Source organism: Canis lupus, chromosome 8 (genome assembly GCF_003254725.2).
Source record: "Canis lupus dingo isolate Sandy chromosome 8, ASM325472v2, whole genome shotgun sequence".
NCBI classification, from domain to species: Eukaryota; Metazoa; Chordata; class Mammalia; order Carnivora; family Canidae; genus Canis; species Canis lupus.
The window spans coordinates 64,496,218-64,513,664 of record NC_064250.1 but is presented as its reverse complement, the minus strand read 5'-3'; the positions used below and the strand labels follow the sequence as shown (position 1 = coordinate 64,513,664).

At 53.0% G+C, this 17,447-nt stretch overlaps 1 protein-coding gene across 6 annotated transcripts in view; it reads left to right on the top strand.

Moving 5' to 3' along the window:
* Nucleotides 1-7,074: 7,074 nt before the first annotated feature.
* The window catches only part of SYNE3 (spectrin repeat containing nuclear envelope family member 3), a 107,107-nt gene continuing 96,734 nt past the window's right edge, over nucleotides 7,075-17,447 (top strand). For all 6 annotated transcript variants that reach the window (XM_035719878.2, XM_049113446.1, XM_035719875.2 and 3 more), the window contains exon 1: nucleotides 7,075-7,169. The gene's annotated coding sequence lies outside the window, so the exon portion shown is untranslated. The remainder of the gene's footprint in view (nucleotides 7,170-17,447) is intronic.

Here is a 17,447-nt window from a genome sequence, read left to right as displayed (position 1 = left end):
TTGTAGCACATTCTCTTCATCCTTATCCTCATGACAGCTCCTATAGGGAAGACAAGGCCAAACTGGCCCCACTCTCTCGATGTGGAGAGATGGGGGGCAGAGGGAGAGGTGGCCCTCCAGGCCCAGTCAGCTGGGGGATGCAGAGCCAGGAGATTCTCACCCAATGAGGTTTTCACCCTGCCCACCCACCCCAGGGCTGGCAACACCCATATTCTCAAGGCTGCATGTAGACTTCAAAACAGAACAAATAAGCCAGGTTGCTGGTATCCTGTTGTTTAAACCAAAAGGATGAAGCTGTAAGGGGGAGCGGCATGGGATGCTGTATTTTTTTTTTTTTATTGGAGTTCGATTTGCCAACGTACAGCATTTCACCCAGTGCTCATCCCATCAAGTGCCCACCTCAGTGCCCATCACCCAGTCACCCCATCCCCCCGCCCACCTACCCTTCCACCACCCCTCATTCATTTCCCAGAGTTAGGAGTCTCTCATGGTTTGTCTCCCTCTCTAATTTTTCCCACTTACTTTCCCTCCTTTCCCTTATAATCCCTTTTACTATTTCTTATATTCCCCGTATGAGTGAAACCATATGTTTGTCCTTCTCCGATTGACTTACTTCACTCAGCATAATGCCCTCCAGTTCCATCCACATTGAAGCACATGGTGGGTATTTGTCCTTTCTGATGGCTGAGGAATATTCCATTGTGTACATAAACCACAGCTTCTTTATCCATTCATCTGTCTATGGACACCAAGGCTCCTTCCACAGTTTGGCTATTGTGGCCATTGCTGCTATCAACATTGGGGTGCAGGGATCCTGTCATTTCACTGCATCTGTATCTTTGGGGTAAATCCCCAGCAGTGCAATTGCTGGGTCATAGGGCAGGTCTATTTTTGACTCTTTGAGGAACCTCCACACAGTTTTCCAGAGTGGCTGCACCAGTTCACATTCCCACCAACACTGCAAGAGGGTTCCCCTTTCTCTGCATCCTCTCCAACATTCGTGGTTTCCTGTCTTGTTAATTGTCCCCATTCCACATTCTCACTGGTGTGAGGTAGTATCTCATTGTGGTGTTGATTTGTATTTCCCTGATGGCCAGCGATGCAGAGCATTTTCTCATATGCTGGTTGGCCATGTCTATGTCTTCTTTGGTGAAGTTTCTGTTCATGGGATGCTGTATTTGGAGAGAAACCACACTTTTAGCCTGTGTCAGCAGCCACGGAGAGAGCTGAGCGTGGACGTGGCCTTCCTGGTATACAGCAATTCAGAAGACACGAAGCCACGTTCATGATCTGAAACGCACTCAGCCAGACCTGGGCGGTTTAGGGTATAAAGCTTAGAACTTTGATGCTTTTCTTGCTGCATACACAGGTAATCAACACAACCCGAGGGTTTGATCCTGTTGTTTACACACACCCACACTGCCCCCCACTGCCTCCTCTTACCCCAGGACAGACTTCCAGGCTGCTGCTCACCCTCTCATGGCACATACATTACATGCAGGCGGCTACTAAAGCTGGTGCAGTTCTTTGCAAAGTACAATTAATTTTTCATCAATAACCTTGGCCCCTAAGAAACTCATCACACCGATGAGGCCAGAGATTCACATTTCAGCTTCAACCAAACTCTGTGTAAGAAATGGATGGAGAAAAAAAAAAAAAAGAAAAGAAAAGAAAGAAATGGATGGAGATTGAATCATGACCAGGAAATGGTCCTCCCCTATTGCTACGAGACAGAAGGCCTAGTGATTAAGCGTGGCCTGAGGCCAGAATGCCTGAATTTGTACCCGGTCCCATGATAGCTGTGTGATGATGGGCAAGTCATTACCTTCTCTGTTCCTTCATTCGTAAAATCGGATAATAGTAGCTGCCCTGAAGGGTGTCAATTAGGATTACATGAGTTAATGTAAGTAAAGGCTTAGTACAGTACTTGGCACTGGTAAGCCCTTAATCAGTGTTAAATATCATTACCACCCAGAATGCCTACCCCTAAACAATTAGGCCTTCACGCTTCCCATTTCTGGATTCCTCTAAGGTTCAATTCTGTACCGTACAGCCTAGCATTTGATGACATGCAGCGTTGTCTAGTTATTTCAGTATTATTTTGATGCTTGAGTCTTAATGTTGCTTCCTCCAGAGATTGTAAGTTCCTGCTGGTGGGAACCATGTAGTTTGTTTTTGTTGGATTCCTATGATGCACAACCCTGTCCTGAGTATCCGCCAGACACATAAACATCCCTAGAGTGTGTGCATCACTATAAACAAGTAGGAACAGATCCGGTGGTGTGGCATTATATACAGCTACTACCCCCAACACTAACATGCTAAGTTAGCTAACACGCTCACCTTTAGGGTTGCTTGTCTCACCATAAGCCCCCAAACTGGAAACAACCCGGATACCCTTCAACGAGCAAATGGCTAGACAAACAGTCCTCCCTCCAGCCATGGAACACTCCTCAGCAATGAAGGGGTAGGAACTTTTGATACAGAAACACTCTGGAAGAATCGCCAGTGAATTGTGCTGAGTGAAAGTAGCCAGTCCCCAAAAGTTACATACTGTATGATCCCACTTATATACTATTGTGTAACAGAAATGTAATATCAAATGGCAAAATTATAGAAATGGGAGCTGATTAATGGTCGCCAGGGGTTAAGGAGGGGATGAAAGCAGGGGAGAGGAGCAGCATGAGGGATCCTTGGAGGGTGGGAAGACCTGCATTATGATGGTGGCAGCATCAACATCCTGGTCGTGATATTATGCTCTATGGTTTTATAAGACATCACATTGGGGGTGGGGGTAGGGAACTGGGTAAAATATACAGGGGTCTCTCCGTATAATTTACCACAACTGCATCATCTACAATTGTCTCCTAATCAAATGTTTAATTTTTTTTCAAATGTTTAATTTTTAAAAACTGCTTATGGCATCCCCAGCAGAAGCAGAAAGAATAGATTGGGTTGCCCATCGATGGGAGAAATATGGCAAGCCTCTTCCAGAAGGGTTTTATTGTTTAGGAATAAAGTTTGAAAAAACAACAACAACAACAACGGAATAAAGTTTGTCCTCGTGGAAGGGGAGGTGGGCGGGGGATGGGGTGGCTGGGTGACGGGTACTGAGGGGGACACTTGACGGGATGAGCACTGGGTGTTATACCATATGTTGGCAAATCGAACTCCAATAAAAAATATACAAAAAAAGGAATACAGTTTGTCCATTGTACTTAACATTTTTGTTTCCATTAGTACTTAATCCTTGGGATGTACTAACAGCAGTGTTCAATCATGCTAAACAACATTATTGTCTAATGCCATCAAGATTCACATGTGTTTTTTTTTTTAACTGCTGGGAGGAGTCACTGAAAAATCATATTTTCCAATTCTCTCATTTCACAGATTCAGAAACTCAGAGGTGAGCCAAAGTTACACAGCTAACCAGCAGCATTAACCAGGACCCGGACCTGGTCATCCCAGGATCGAGTTCTTGCTTCCAATCACTTTAGATTTTTATTTTATAAAAGCACAGTACAATTAGTGTATCTAGAGGAATATCCTGAATTACTTCCATTTCCAAGCTTAGAGCCCGAGATGACTTACTGCCCTCCAGCAGGGGCGCCCCTGCCCAGGTATGGGGTGGCTGCTGCTGCTGGGCACACAAACTTACCCTGAGAACAAACCAGGCTGGTGGACCCCTCTCCCTACAGGTACAAAAATAGGACCAGAGTGGGAAAGGACAAAACTACTCTCAGAGGACTGGCTAGAAAGAACAGAGAAAGAAGCAGCTGGGAGCAGAGCCAGGATGAGAACCAGCCCTCCACACCCACATTGGGGCTTCTCTGACGAGGGACCCCAGAAACGAGCACCCCGGTGTGAGCTTTTCGTTGCTGTGTGGCCAACAGCATTTATTTAAGTCATCGTGAAGGGGGAAGTCAAGCTAGGGACAGGAAAATGAAAACCCCTGGGCAGGGGCCCTCCTTCCTGCCATCTTGACTCAGTTTACCCATACATACAACGAGGGGTTTGGATTACCCAGAAGAGCCGCTCCAGCTTTTGTTCTAAGCTTCCTGTGGGGACTGAACACACAAACAACTAAAAAGCAGGCTTGCGAAATAAGGCTTGTCCAGATCGCTACCCAACTGCTAATGCGTAACAGACCTGAATCATTTCCCCGGGCTCATTAAATCAGCCCCTGCTTCCCCCTGGAGGGTGGTGGAGATGCTGGCTGCAGAGGGGGGAGTAGGGAAGGAGCAGTCAAAATTTCACTTTTTTGGGAGACATTTTGTACGCTGCACAAACAGCCCCCACTGGCAAATGAGTCAGAATTTCCGAATAGCATAATTTTAGGGCCCTCCTTGTGGTTCCCTCTCTGGGCCACTTCTGAAAGGGAGGTCTCAGGGCGGGGTTTCCTGTGTTCAATTCCAGAGATGCTGCGGGGGGGCTCTCCCCTCCGTCCTTTGCCAGAATTTTCTTTCCAGAGCACTTTTCGCTTCCACTCCTTTCTGTAGCCGTGGGTCATGCCAAGATGAGGTGAAGGTTTCGAGTCTCCCTAGCTGCAAACTCCCCAATTTCTCCCACACTGATTACTCAACATTTTCCGCTCCGCTGTGGACTACTTTGGAGTGGCAGGAGCCTGCCACAGAATTAATAAAAAAAATCAGGCCCTGTGTTTATGTCAGGCTTAAGAAGGGCAACAGGAGAGTGTCCTCACAAATCACCAAGCCCTCTAAAGCCAAAGGTAATACAACGGTGACAATAACTCTACTGAGATCTTCATATATCATATTTTTTATCACATATGTTTTCACCTATGGAATATTCTTGCTCCCCCCACTTAAGAGTTGAGAGAAGCCAGGATCTAAGAGGTTGCATGGCTTACTAGGGGTCTCTCGGTGAAGGAGTGGGGAGGAAGGCCCGGAATGTGGGCCTCATAGCTTTGAGGTGGTGCTCTGGACTGCATGAGCAGGGAGATGGTCAGGGCATCTCTGTGCACACCCCTGTCCCGTTCAAGAGACAGCCCCCTGGACACAGAATCATTGCACTGGGACCTTGACCTCTGGCAGTAGTAGTACCCTGTGCCTCACTCTCCGTATCCCCAGGGATCAGCACATAGTAGGTGCTCAGGAAATGTCTGAATAGCTGTATACCAGAATCTGGTATATAGCTGGTCGTGATCGCGCTCTGCCCAGAACAGCTCACATGAGCGGGGTGCTCACACTACCAGGCGCAAAACCATTTAAGATGGACTCTTACGATGAGGCACCCTTAACAGAAGAGGAAACCAAGGATGAGTAATGAGCAGAAAGTCGCCAACTCGGGCAGTTTGGCGCCAGAGCTCGAGCTCTTTACCCCAACTGTGCCAAACCACCTCTCACTACAGGAAGTGGACTTCTGGTGGCCCGCTTCTCCTTCTTTCCAGCAGTGCCAAAGGGACCATCTGAATCCTTGAGCCAAGCACCTGACCTGTGTGCCTTAGTTTCCATCCTAAGACAGAACTAATTAAACTTTTCCTAACCAGCTGGGAAACCCTGGCAGAGAGGTAATGAGGAGATCCTTGTGAAAGCGTCTGGAAAGGCAAAGAGCATTATCCAAGTGCCAAGGATCATAATGGTTCATTGCTGTCTGTACCTTCAGCTTGGCTAATGTGACCCCTGTGACAGCCCCTCAGATGGAGTCTGGGTGATAATGAGAAACATAATAGGACATCTAGAACAGGTCAAGGGGAAGCATGGGAAAGGCCCTATGTGGGCCTCTCCTATGACCCTGTGAATAATTATAGCTTAATGAACAGAGAGTTCTGAGTTAGGAGGTGTGGCTGACACTGGCATTCTAGCCCCAGCTAGGTCTACAGTGTGACTTCTGGGCTGCGGCGTGCTTCTGCTTTGCTCTCAGCTGGGAAAAGACACACACACCTCCACCCCCCTGCCCCATGCACACCCCAGTACTATCTGGCCCTGTTTGACAATTTAATCTTTGTCTTAGGACACTGATTGATTCCACAAATATGGATGGAGGACCTGCCAACCGCTCTAAGAAACAGAAGCGGAAGACGCCCCCTTGGAAGCAGTAGATCTGGGCCAGCTCCCTAATTCCTCAAGCTCAGCCTCCATTGTCTCATCTGCAAAATGGGTGAAGCCACGCCTGAACTGCGAAGCCTGGAGTCCCCGCAGGTACACAGTTCCACGAGCTGTGTCCTTAGCGGCTCTCCTCGCAGTCCAAAGGAGACAACCAATCAGGCAAACCTGTAATTACTCTGACAAAGATCAGGGCTGGGGTGGAGGGACAGTTCAAAGGGCCCCAGTGCGCTGGGAGCCAAAGGCACGTTCGCAGATAAGATTCAGACATTCTGCTGCAAGGTTTAAGAGTTGGTGGAGCCTCGGATCAAGGGTGAGAAGGAGAAGGGTGAGAAGGATGCGTCTTTTGGGTGGGAGTGTGGCGCTGGGAGACTTTCCTGGGCCTTGCGTTGGTGGGAGGTCCAGATGATGCTTAGAATTCACGTTGCTTGTGGCTCACGTACCCTGGCATCCTGGGAGGAGGGGGGGGCTCCCACCTGAGCCCAGGCCGGAGATGGCTGGCGGCTGCAGCACTGTGGGGTGGGAGGGACCGGATGGGGCGCCCCCACTGTCAGGCCAGCTGATAGGTGTCACTTCCTTCTTGGATTTCGCGCCTCCGGGAGGAGCACCCTTGCATTTGGCCCCACCTTGGCTCTCCAGGGGCAAGGCCTGGCGGGCTCCCCCCAGCCTTCTCCCCAAGTCCGGACGCCAGAGAAACTCGCTCCAGACCCAGCTTTCCCCGCGGGGGGGAGGCAGCTCCGCGCCATCCCCAAGGATGAGACCCCCAGGCGGAGGCGGGCAGGGGTCCGGGGATCCGGGCGCTCCCGGGGGGCGCGGGGCCGCGGGGGAGGAGGGGAGCCCCAGGGCACCCCGGCCTCCCCGGGAGGGGTCTGCGATGGGCGCCCCGCGGGGCGGGAGGGGCGCGCCGGGGACCTCGGGGGCGCGCGGAGCAGGGCGCGTCCTCCTCCGGCCCCGGGGGCAGGGCTCCGGGGCGGGACCCTGACCCCGAGGGACTGGGCGGGGCTGGGGGCGAGTGTCGGCCCCGCCCCGGAGCCGCCCGGGACGCAGGGAGGAGGGAGCGGGGCCGAGCTGCCCGCGGCGCCAGCTCCTGCACGCTCCGGGCCGGTGAGTGGCGCGGGGCCGGGGCCGGGGCCGGGGCCGGGGCCGGGGCAGGGCCGGGGCAGGGGCAGGGCCGGGGCAGGGGCAGGGCCGGGCCCGGGAGGCTCGGGGTCGCCGAAAGTCGGGGGTCCCGGGGAGGCGCGCCCGGCGCGGGGCGGGGGCCGTGGCTGACAGCTGCGGGCGGGCGGGGGGGCGGGTATTTCTAGTTTAAACCCAACGGCTCCCTGCAGCCCGCGAAGTCCTCGAACCTTTCGGGTCCCCGAGCCCGGAGGCCCGGCCCCCAAGAGAAAGCCCCTAAATCCCGGGCAGCGTGTCCCCTCCGGGCTTGGCTCCGCCTGCAGCCTCCGCTGGGGGCCGGCGACCTGTCACCGCGGGCCGGGGCCCAGGACGGTCCTCCCGGGCCGGGCACCCCCCCCCCCCCCACGCCCGGCCCCGCAGTGCCTGGGACAGCCCGGAGCCTCCCGCTGTGCAGCTTTGGGCAAACCCCTCGGCCTCTCTGAGCCTCATCCCTCTAGGCGGCTGTAGGGGGCCAAAGATCTCTTGCAGGGCCCACCAGCGAGCCCCAAATGATTGCCCACTCCCCTTAGGGCCTTCAGATCTTGACTCCAGGCAGCAGACCCCGTGGGTGTAACCCGATGGTCAACTCAGAAGTAGTGAGTGTGCCCCACGCAGGGCCGCTGACCTCTGCCTCAGAACTATAAGGCTGCTGCCCGGTGATGATGAGCGTTGTTATTTGGTCACCTTGGCCCCCGAGCTCTGGCCCAAGGCTGCCCTGGGACCCTCTCCTAGGTTCCTGGTCTCTTTCACCTCTGAAGGGTCAACTTCCCCCTGGCACCAATGAGGGACCTGCTACAGCTCGGGGATGCCAGTGGGGGAGCCTGACATACCCTGGAAGCCTGCCCCATCCCTGGTGAGTGAGGGCAGGAGGAGGCAGTGGGGCAAAGGGACCGTCCTCCTGGGAAAGGGAGCCTGTCACAAAATCACTGCCCTCCTGAGCTTGGCGGGACAGCCTCCTTCATCCACCAAGGAGAGAGAAAACAGGCCCAGAGGTGGGGAGGGACTTGCCCGGAGCTGGACGAGAACAGAAGCTGGCTCTCTCAAAGGGTCGGGCCCTGCCTCCTGCACAGCCAGCAGCCTCCCCCCCCCCCCCCGCACCCCCCCGCCCGCCCCAGGGGTCAGGAGCTGGGAGGCGCGAGGGCAGAGTTGATGCCAATGGGTTGTTTTGCTCTGTTTCCTGTAACCGTGCCCCAGCGGGGCTCCCTGACACGTGTGGGTCTGCACATTCCTCAGGCAGGGACCAGGCTGGGCTGCCCGACAGCCACAGCTGTGCCAAGCCTGCTGGCCCCGGGGCGCTGTTTTCAGCTAGAGAGGCCCCTCTGAGGGCAGCTGGAGGGGGGAGTGGGCCGGGAAGGCTTATTTCTGGAACTCCTGTCTTGCTGGGGGTCCCGAGGAGGCCTGAGGATTTGCCGAGGGCACTGAGGGGAGGGGAGAGAATCCAGGCTCTGGTTTCTGCTTCAGGGTCCAGGCTGGCCCCCTGCAGGCACCCTTCAGGGTGAGGCTGAGCTCCTGTCTCCATGGGAACAACCCTCTAGGACAGCTGCTTTGCATGTTCTGTAGCTGCCGTGAACCTGTCCTTGCCTGGGTGGCCGCTGCGCCTTGTGATGCCAAAACCTGGGGCCCGGACAGCTGGGGGATCCTGGCTTGGCTGCAGGGTGACTTCCGCTCTGGGGAGGTAAGACTGGACAGGTCCAACACAACCCCCTAAACACCCGGGGGCCCCCCGAGAGCCAAGAAGGCGACGGGGCCTTCCGTGTTGCCCAGCTGTTAAGAATGGGGGTGAGCATGTTAGACCACCTGGGTCCAGTCCAGCCTTGGCCATGGAAAAGTCACTTCACCTTTCTGAGCTTGGATTTTCTTCTCCAGGAGACAGGGGTAGTGTCCCCATCTGGGGGGTTGTGAGCATTCAATGGGGTGCTCCATGAACAGCGTTTTGTATGGGGCCAGACACAGCATATACAAGCGGCTGTCACAGTTTATGATGATGGAGCCTGGCAGGGACACCTGAGTATGCCCTGCCCACCTCAGCTCTGCCCTTTTCTCTCCACCTTGAATCCCCATGTCTGTCCAGTGGCACGTGGCTGTGTACTCCTGAAAGCTGGTCTTTGACCCAGGCAGAGAGATTTGAGAGGGGCCTGCCATGGGACCCCATGTGTCTGTGGGCTCTTAGAAAGCATTTCCTGTCTCTCCTATGGCCCTGACAGCAGCCAAGGCCACCACTGCTGGCCCATTTACAGATGAGACAGATTCAGAGGCCAGGAGTTGAACTCTGGGCTCTTGACTTGGTGCTCTTGCTTACACCCCGCAAGCGTGTCTCAGACAATAGCAGCATCGTGATCATTAGGAGAACAGTATTGACGAGGCAAGATTTTGGTCACCAATAAGACATTGGTATTTGCTGGGAAAGAGTGGATTTTGAACTTTTTCTCTCTGTAATGTTGAATAAGTAGCTCAACAAGGTCACCAAGAGAGGACCCTGGGAAGAGGAGATGGAGGTTTTGGAATTGTCAGCTGACCCTCTCCACCCCCAGGGAATCATTGCCTCTGGATGTGGGGAGGGCGTTCTGGGGGCTGAGCAGCTAATGAGCAGGTAAAAAGGGGTGGGGGTGGGGGATGACAGTCCCAGCAGCTAAAACCTCAGTTTTGTCATCTCTAAAATAGAGATAAGAGGCCCCAATGCCTCCGTGTGGGGTTGCTGTGGGGATAAATGAGACAATTGGGGGCAAGGCTCAGCAGAATGCCCTGCAGGGTGGGAACACATCATAGGAGGAGTCACCCTGGTTTTATTATTAGTAATCCTCCTAATGTAACTGTAACAATGTACTGCGGCCTGCACCTCTTGCCTGGATTTCTAGGCTGCAGCCTCTGGCTGGGCAGGGAATCCCAGCATCTCCGAAAGGCTTTGAAAGGCCGGGCAGAGAGGCGCTAATTACGAAGCTCAAAACACAAACACTAACTACGAGTTGTTTAGCGATGAGTACACGAGAAGTAAAGCAATGGCAAAATGTGAGAAGTGATCACCTTTAATGAGTCAAAGATGACCACTGAGGGGGGTGGTAAGAGGAGACTGGGGCGGGGGGCATGGATCTGTGACAAAGGACTTCGCCTTGTAACTATTTGTCAGGACATGTGTGTTTTATGTACACTTCTCTATGTAGATCCTGTTCCATAGATTTAAGTAGGTTTTATAAAAGGCAGGGGAATAGTGACCCCAAGTCAGGGTGGTTATCTTTGATGGAGAAGAGGGCACAGGGTCAGGAAGGAGCCAGCTCCAACCCTTGGTGGCATCCATTATGCTGTTTCTTCTGTCGAGTGGCACGCTCGTGGGTGCTATTTAAAAATATTTTTTTATGCTTCATCATTTACAAATGTGTATTTGTTTCCATATATACATACAAATTGTATGTCTATCAAATTGTCTCTATCAAATCTTACACGCAAATAAAATTAGAAGTAGTGTGAAACATTTCACAAAGCCCTCTTAGGAAATCACACTCTTCCCATGGATTCAAATATTAATCCGGCTGGATCTCAAAAATAAAACACAAATCCTATTGTGTGACAGACACCTGACTTCTAATTCTGGAGAAATGACTCCCTCTTCTGAAGTCACACAGCTGGAAGACGGTGTGAATACGGCAATCTCAGATTATCAACAGGAGTTTCTAAAGTCTCAGGGTAATGATTTATGCTGATGAATCAGAAAATCCTGAAATGTTTGAGCTGGGAGGAACCTCGGGTCACCTGGACCAACCTGCTGGTTTTACAGCTAATGGAAGTGCCCCGGCCAAGGTCAACATTAGGCACATGGGCAGGAAGGACAGCTCGCTCTGGGCTGCCACACCTGTGTGACTCTCATCGGACACCACCTGCCACACCCAGGCCACCACTGTGACAAGGGCCATGGCCTCTTACTCGGGACAGACAGGGAAACAGGTGTCATATCTGAGATTAAACTAGTGTGATCATTTTAATTCTGAAGAGTCAGAAGAAAGCTACGATGTGCCGTGACCCCACACTTCTAGAACTTAACACAAACACAAGCATCATCAAAGGACATCCCTAAGCAGTGCCCACACTTTCCTTTTGCTAGAAAACTCTCTTAGGACAGCCACTCACATCCTTCCTGCACACTTGATATATTCATCAGTTATCAGAACAACCTACTGCCATAGGTATGGTTCCCTGCATTTTTTTCAGTTGGGGAAACAGGTTCAGAGAGGTTGAATGCCTTGCCCTAAATCCCGGGGCAGGTAAGTGATGGAGCGCGAGTCCCGCCAGAGGAAGAACTGAAAAGACGAGAAACTTTTTCGCGTGTGCTGTGTCACGAACGCATCCTTCACTCCCCAGAAGCTGCAATCCCCGGTGGCCCAGCCTAGCTGGCAGGTCGTGGGGACATGCCCTCGGCGAGCCTGGTTGGGTGGTGTCCGCCAACCGTCAGATCACAGAAGGCTCTGGAGGCTGATGGCTCTCACTGCCACGCCTTCCTCCTTCTGATCGAGCAGGGCAGCAGTGTGCTGGGATTTGGGGAATCCATCCCATTTTTGGCCCTGTGCTTTGAACGCTCACTTCCGTTCCGGGCTACCTTCCTTCTGCACAAATCTAAAGTCTTCTTCGGGCCTTCCTGGTGCAGAGCGATCTGTCATGACCAGTGGGGCTCAGGACGCCAGGGGCCCCAGGACTGACATGTTAGGTGGTGGTTCTCCTGATGTGCAGCGGGTGTAGAGGCAGCTGTTGTGTCAGCACATGTGCCCACCTGCGCAGTAGAGACCTGGGACCGTACCCCCCTCCCCTGCTCTGTGTCCTGGGGCCAGTTGCAGCACTGTGACCCCATTCATCATGGGCCTGGCAGGGCTGGTGGTGCCTGCCCACAGGCAGGGCTGATGTGAGACGGAACTACGCAAGTCAGGCAGCTTTCAGAGGCTGGGGAACAAGCCCTCCCTGTATGTGCCTGCGGAGATTGTGTGTGTTTAGAAGTGACAGCTGCAGTGGAGAATGAGAGACTGCCACAGCCAGCCAGAGCCTTGGGTTCATCTCCCCCGAGCCTCTAACATTACCCATGGGGAAACAGTCTCTGCGAGTGGAAGTGACTGGCCAAGTCCCTCTGGTGCCTTGGGGCCGATCCGGGATCTGAGATGGTGTCTTCTGGCCCCTGGACACCCTTCCCAGCTCCCCTGAACATCTTTTTGTCTGCATTCTTGCTGCAACCCAACGTGGGCTGGTCGTGCGACGTAAACGGGGAGGCTTGTCTTTGGGCTTAGGCCCTCCGGCTCATCACCGAGGCCTGCACAGAATAGGTGGGCTCCTGGGCTCACTGGCTGGACTCTAATTAAACCAAGAGTTTTATTTGAGGTCTGAAAAGGGCCGAGCCCCTCCCAAGTGACATTTGCTGAAATAATACAGCAGGCTGACTCACTGCGGTTGCCTTTTCCCTTGTTTCAAAGCGCTGGCCCTACTGTGATGATGGGTGACACCGGCCGGACCCCAGGCACGTTGACCTTCACTTGGGCCAGTTCTTCGAAGGGCCCTTCCTGCCCTTCAGAATGGGAGGCTGAAGTTAGGAGAGCTCGAAGGGGCCTTGAAGTCTGGCTGTCCTCTCATCCAAGGATCGCGCTCCCCCCCATTGGGTGTCGGGGGACTCGAAGTCATATCACAATCTGCCACCTATCCCTGCCAGTGGCACCCCTTGCTCTGAGGACTAAGTCCCAGGCTCCAGGCTGCCCGGCTGGCATTTCAGGCTTTCTACCATCTGGGCTACCTCCTAGTCCCCCAAGGCTGAAAACCCATCCTAGACTTTCCCACCTCCTGACTTGCACTCCCCTGTGACCTCTGCCCCCACCCTGCCCCCTCCGGGTCCTCCCCATCAATACCTGCTAGATACCTCCTCCTCCTCCTGGAAGCCTTCAGGCCACCCAGTGGGGCTGGTGATTTGTTCACCTGTTCCCAGTGCACTTTCCATTTGGTATTTAAATTTCAGCTCCCGTGTTCATTCCCCGAGGATTGTGACCTCCTTGAGGGCAGAGATATAGGGGTTTTTCCTTGGCTCGTTATTATGATTTAATTAAGAGACTTTACACTTTAAAATCAGATCTTTTTTTTCTTTAATCAGATCTTTCAGACTGTAGGCGGGCTGATGCCACCCTAATGAGCACCCCCAAATGAAGTGGACGGGGCAGATCCTAGTGATTTCCAGAGCACTTAAGAGAATGGTGGGCTCCAGGGTCCACACCTCCCTTTTGTGGCCCTGTTTGGAGATTGGCCACTTGGAGAGCTGTCCATTTTCCTGGGCTCTCCGGGGCCGGTGCTGGACCTGGAGCCTATCTGGGATCTGACATCTCTTGGCCCCTCTGGAACTCACGTCTGACGTCCATTCCTTCTCTGAGTATCTCTTGCACTTGCACTTATCACTACCTGAAATCATCTTTCATATTTGCTCTTGGGCTTATCGTCCATCTCCTCTGCTAGCACATCAACTCCATGAGGGCAAGGATTTTTTTTTCTGTCCCCAGGGCCTAGGCATAGGAGTAGCTGCTCAATCCCTATTTATGAAATGGAAGAAGGAATGAATGGAAATACAAACTGACAAGGGGCGCTGGCTGCCAGCCTGAGGGCCCTTGCACGCTTGGTCCTGATGGCTGGCATCTGCCCAACACTTCAGAGTGGCCACGTAGCTCTGAGTGCTCTCTGCCTTTTCCCCCTCTCTATCCTCCCAGCAGCCCGAGAGGCAGGCTCTGAGGGTCCCATTTTACAGAGACGTTAAAGGACCTGCCCTCAGCTACTTTGCAGCGGAGTTAGAATTTAGGTCCGATTATCAGACCCCACGGCTCATGCAGGTAACCCCCAGCCTTCACTGGCCTTTCCATGTTCCCTGCTGGGAGTGCCTTGGGCAGGACGTGGTGAGTCACATCTAGAACTTGGGGCCTCCTCCCGGAGCATCTAGTTCTTTCTCCGCAACCCGCAGTGGCTCGCACGCCGACAGGCCATTCCTCAGAGGAAATCCTTTCTGTGTGGCCAGTATCATGTGGGTTCAGGAATGCCACAGGTTTTCCAGAGTGGGGGCCCACCCTGGAGCACCCCACCCTGACCACCACGACCACACCCTTTCTCCCTTGGTCCCAGGGAACTCCGCCTGTGGCTTGCTCACTCGCTGTTGAGAACTTGGTGATCACAAGCCGGCGGTTGTAGGTTGGACATGAGCCATGTGGAGGTGCCAGGTTAAATTCCTTTATTTTTATTTATTTTATTTTTTTGTTAAATTCCTTTATTAGGGACTGGGTGGCAGTGGAGTCTGGCTTATGTAATTTTCCTGCTGATTTCAAATTCAACTTGGCTCAGAAATAATTTTAGAAAATAGATTTATAAAAGTTTCATTGGTGGCATCTCTTGTCCCCACTTCCTTCTGGGTAAAACCACCTGATGGGGCTGGGGGGCGGGGAGCAGATGCTCCCAGCAGGCTTTGCTTGTTGATGTGCTCCTTTGGCGAGGTGAGAGGGTGGGCCCGTACATCCCCACATACATCCGGCCCCCATAGGTAGCAGTGGGGTTGGTCATGCAGCTCCTTGCTGGAGCCACTTTGGTTTGGGACCCAGAGAGGCACAGGTTTGTGGCTGGGATGTAGCCCCTCTGCTCTGGAAGCCATGTGCCTTGGGAACCGCCTTCCTTCAACATGCTGATGTCAACTGAGCTGGACGGGGGAGGAGGGCTCCAGAGGCACATCTGTGCCCTGTGGTTGGAAGCAATGTGGTGGGTAAGGTGGGCCCTTAAAACAGAATGTCCAATCCTGGAGCGGGGTGGGGGGGGTGCACGGCTCAGAGAGAGAGAAGCCCCCGGGGCTGCAGGTGCACCAGCAGGGACCCTTTTATTTTGTTGGAGGGCAAGGTCATTTGGGACCTCAGCTCCCTTCTTTGTGAGGTCTGGGGACACACGCTATACTCTTCGCCATGCTGAGTATGTCTGGGCATGTGTTGCAAACTGAAACCCCCCACTTGGAGTAAGGGGTCATTAATATTGCCAGTTTAGCCCACAGACCAAAATGTCACTGTCGTCTGTGCCCAAAGACAGACCTCCTGCTTGGACCTTGTAGAGGAGGAATTAGTTCCCAGCTCCCAGGGAGTGCTTGGTCCCAGCGGCTCTGGCTCTTCCATTTCCAGCTTCTCTGAGCACTCCCTGTTTCCTGGGGTGCTCACTAGATGGGGAAGTGACTTTGGTGGCAGTGTGGGTCACGTGCGAGGGAGCTGGCCACTTCCGCCTGCCTCTGGCCCGGCACTCACGGTGGTTGGATCCGCACAGCTGCTGGTGAGTCAGCCCTTGGCTCAGGTGTCCTTGGCGGAGGCCCTTGCTCTGGCTGGTCCCAAGGGTGTGCTGGGCAGAGCCTGCCCCACGTTGGAAGACTCTTCTTGGGGCATACCAGGTGCAGGCCACATATGTACCTTGATCACTCATTTCCCTCCTAGGGTCCCCACCATCCCTAATGGCCAGTGTGATGTCTTTCTTTTATAGAACTGACTATAGGAAAAAGTCACCCCACTAGGCCCTCTAGTCTCATCCCAGCGCCGAGCCTCGAGGTCCTCAGTACAGTACAGGGAGTGTAAACCAGGTCTGAGCTTGGACTGAGTTTGGACGGGTCACAGAGAGGATGAATGTGGTGGCATGTGCTCAGAGCAGAGTGACAATAATTCCCTTCTCATCTTCCTCTCTCAATTCTCTTTGATTTTTTCCTTTTATCCTTCTGATTATGCAATGTTTTTCTAATCACCTGGGCTTCACAGTAGGCCAAGGTACAAATCTCTGGACCCAGAGCTACTTATCTCTGTTTTTTAAAGGCTCCCTGGGTGATCTTGCTGCGAGGGGCTGGTTGAGAACCACTGGATTTTGGGTGGTGCCAGTCTGGCACTAATGCTTGCCCATCCCTAACTACGAACAGGCCTCAGGCACAAGCCAGCAACAGCTTCAGATGGAGTTAAAGAAATGGTGTTGATGTGCACTGTATTTATCCCTTGTGATGTTCTGTATATGGTAACTGATCCTCATTCTGGGTTTCTATTTGATGTCAAGATAAAAAATTCTCCTTTTGAAAGAAATTTAACTTTAAATGGGTAGAATTAAAAAAAAAAAAAACAATGAGAAAAAAAATAATGAGAGCGGGCATCCCTAGCTGTGGCCAAAATCATAGGTGTGATGCACAGGTGGCCGAAGAATGTAAAAGCTGTAACTGGGTGACCTCAAAGGGCCCCTCTGGACCCCACATCCTGATGGATCTGAGGGTTGCTCACTGTGGACGGCCTGACAAAATGGACAGGTAGCCCAGACTGTTCACACCAGCCACCTGGACCCAGGGGAGCCCTGGTTAGCAGATTCAGGGTTGATTGCGCATAAGGTCTCTCCATCTCGCTTTACGCAGTGACCCCCCCACCAAAGAGGCCGGCTGGTTCTCTCCATTGCAGTGGGTCTCTACCTCTCCTGCATCATAGTGGCATCTCGGGAATCCTCTTGTGCAGCACTTGGGGCTTCCCCCCCACCCCCACCCCTCCGGAGACATTGCTGCATAAACCTGGTGAAGGCAGAGTTACCAAGATGTGACTGCACAGGGCCCTGGCACCCCCATTGGCACACAGGTGAACCAGGTCATGGAGCAAAGTGAGCAATCCACTGCCCCAGCAATGCTGGCCCCAGGCCCTGACTTCGCAGATGGAGAAGGGCTCTCACCCCTGCACCCTACTGCTTAAACTATCCAGGAGGGATGTAGCAACCCAACTTCAGGTGAACCAACCTAGCCCGGCCCCAGCCCGTGTTTTCTGCTTGTGTCTGGTGGCAGCCACCTGTTACCACTGGCAAACTGGCCTGAGTGCCTTTCTTTTAGGATTGCATGAAGTTCTTGTTGTCTTTTAACTGGTCAGCCCATTCCGGATATCGTGGATTGCATACTTGTTGCTGAAAGGAATGGTATGGAGTCTTCTAGATTTCCAGACGTCTCAGGAATGCTCTGCTGATAGGTGGGGGTGGGTGAAGTATTTCTCTTGAGCGGATAAGTAGCATCGGCAAACCTTTTCTGTGAAGGCACAGATCCTAACTCTCTTTGCCTTGTGGGCCACGCAGACTCTTGTCATTATTCAGTTCTTCTGTTGTAGCTAACGCTGCCGTGGCTGTGTGCCTATAAAACTTCGCTTAGGCACACTGGAATTAGAATTTCAGGTCATTTTTACCTATCATAAAATATTGCTCTTTCAA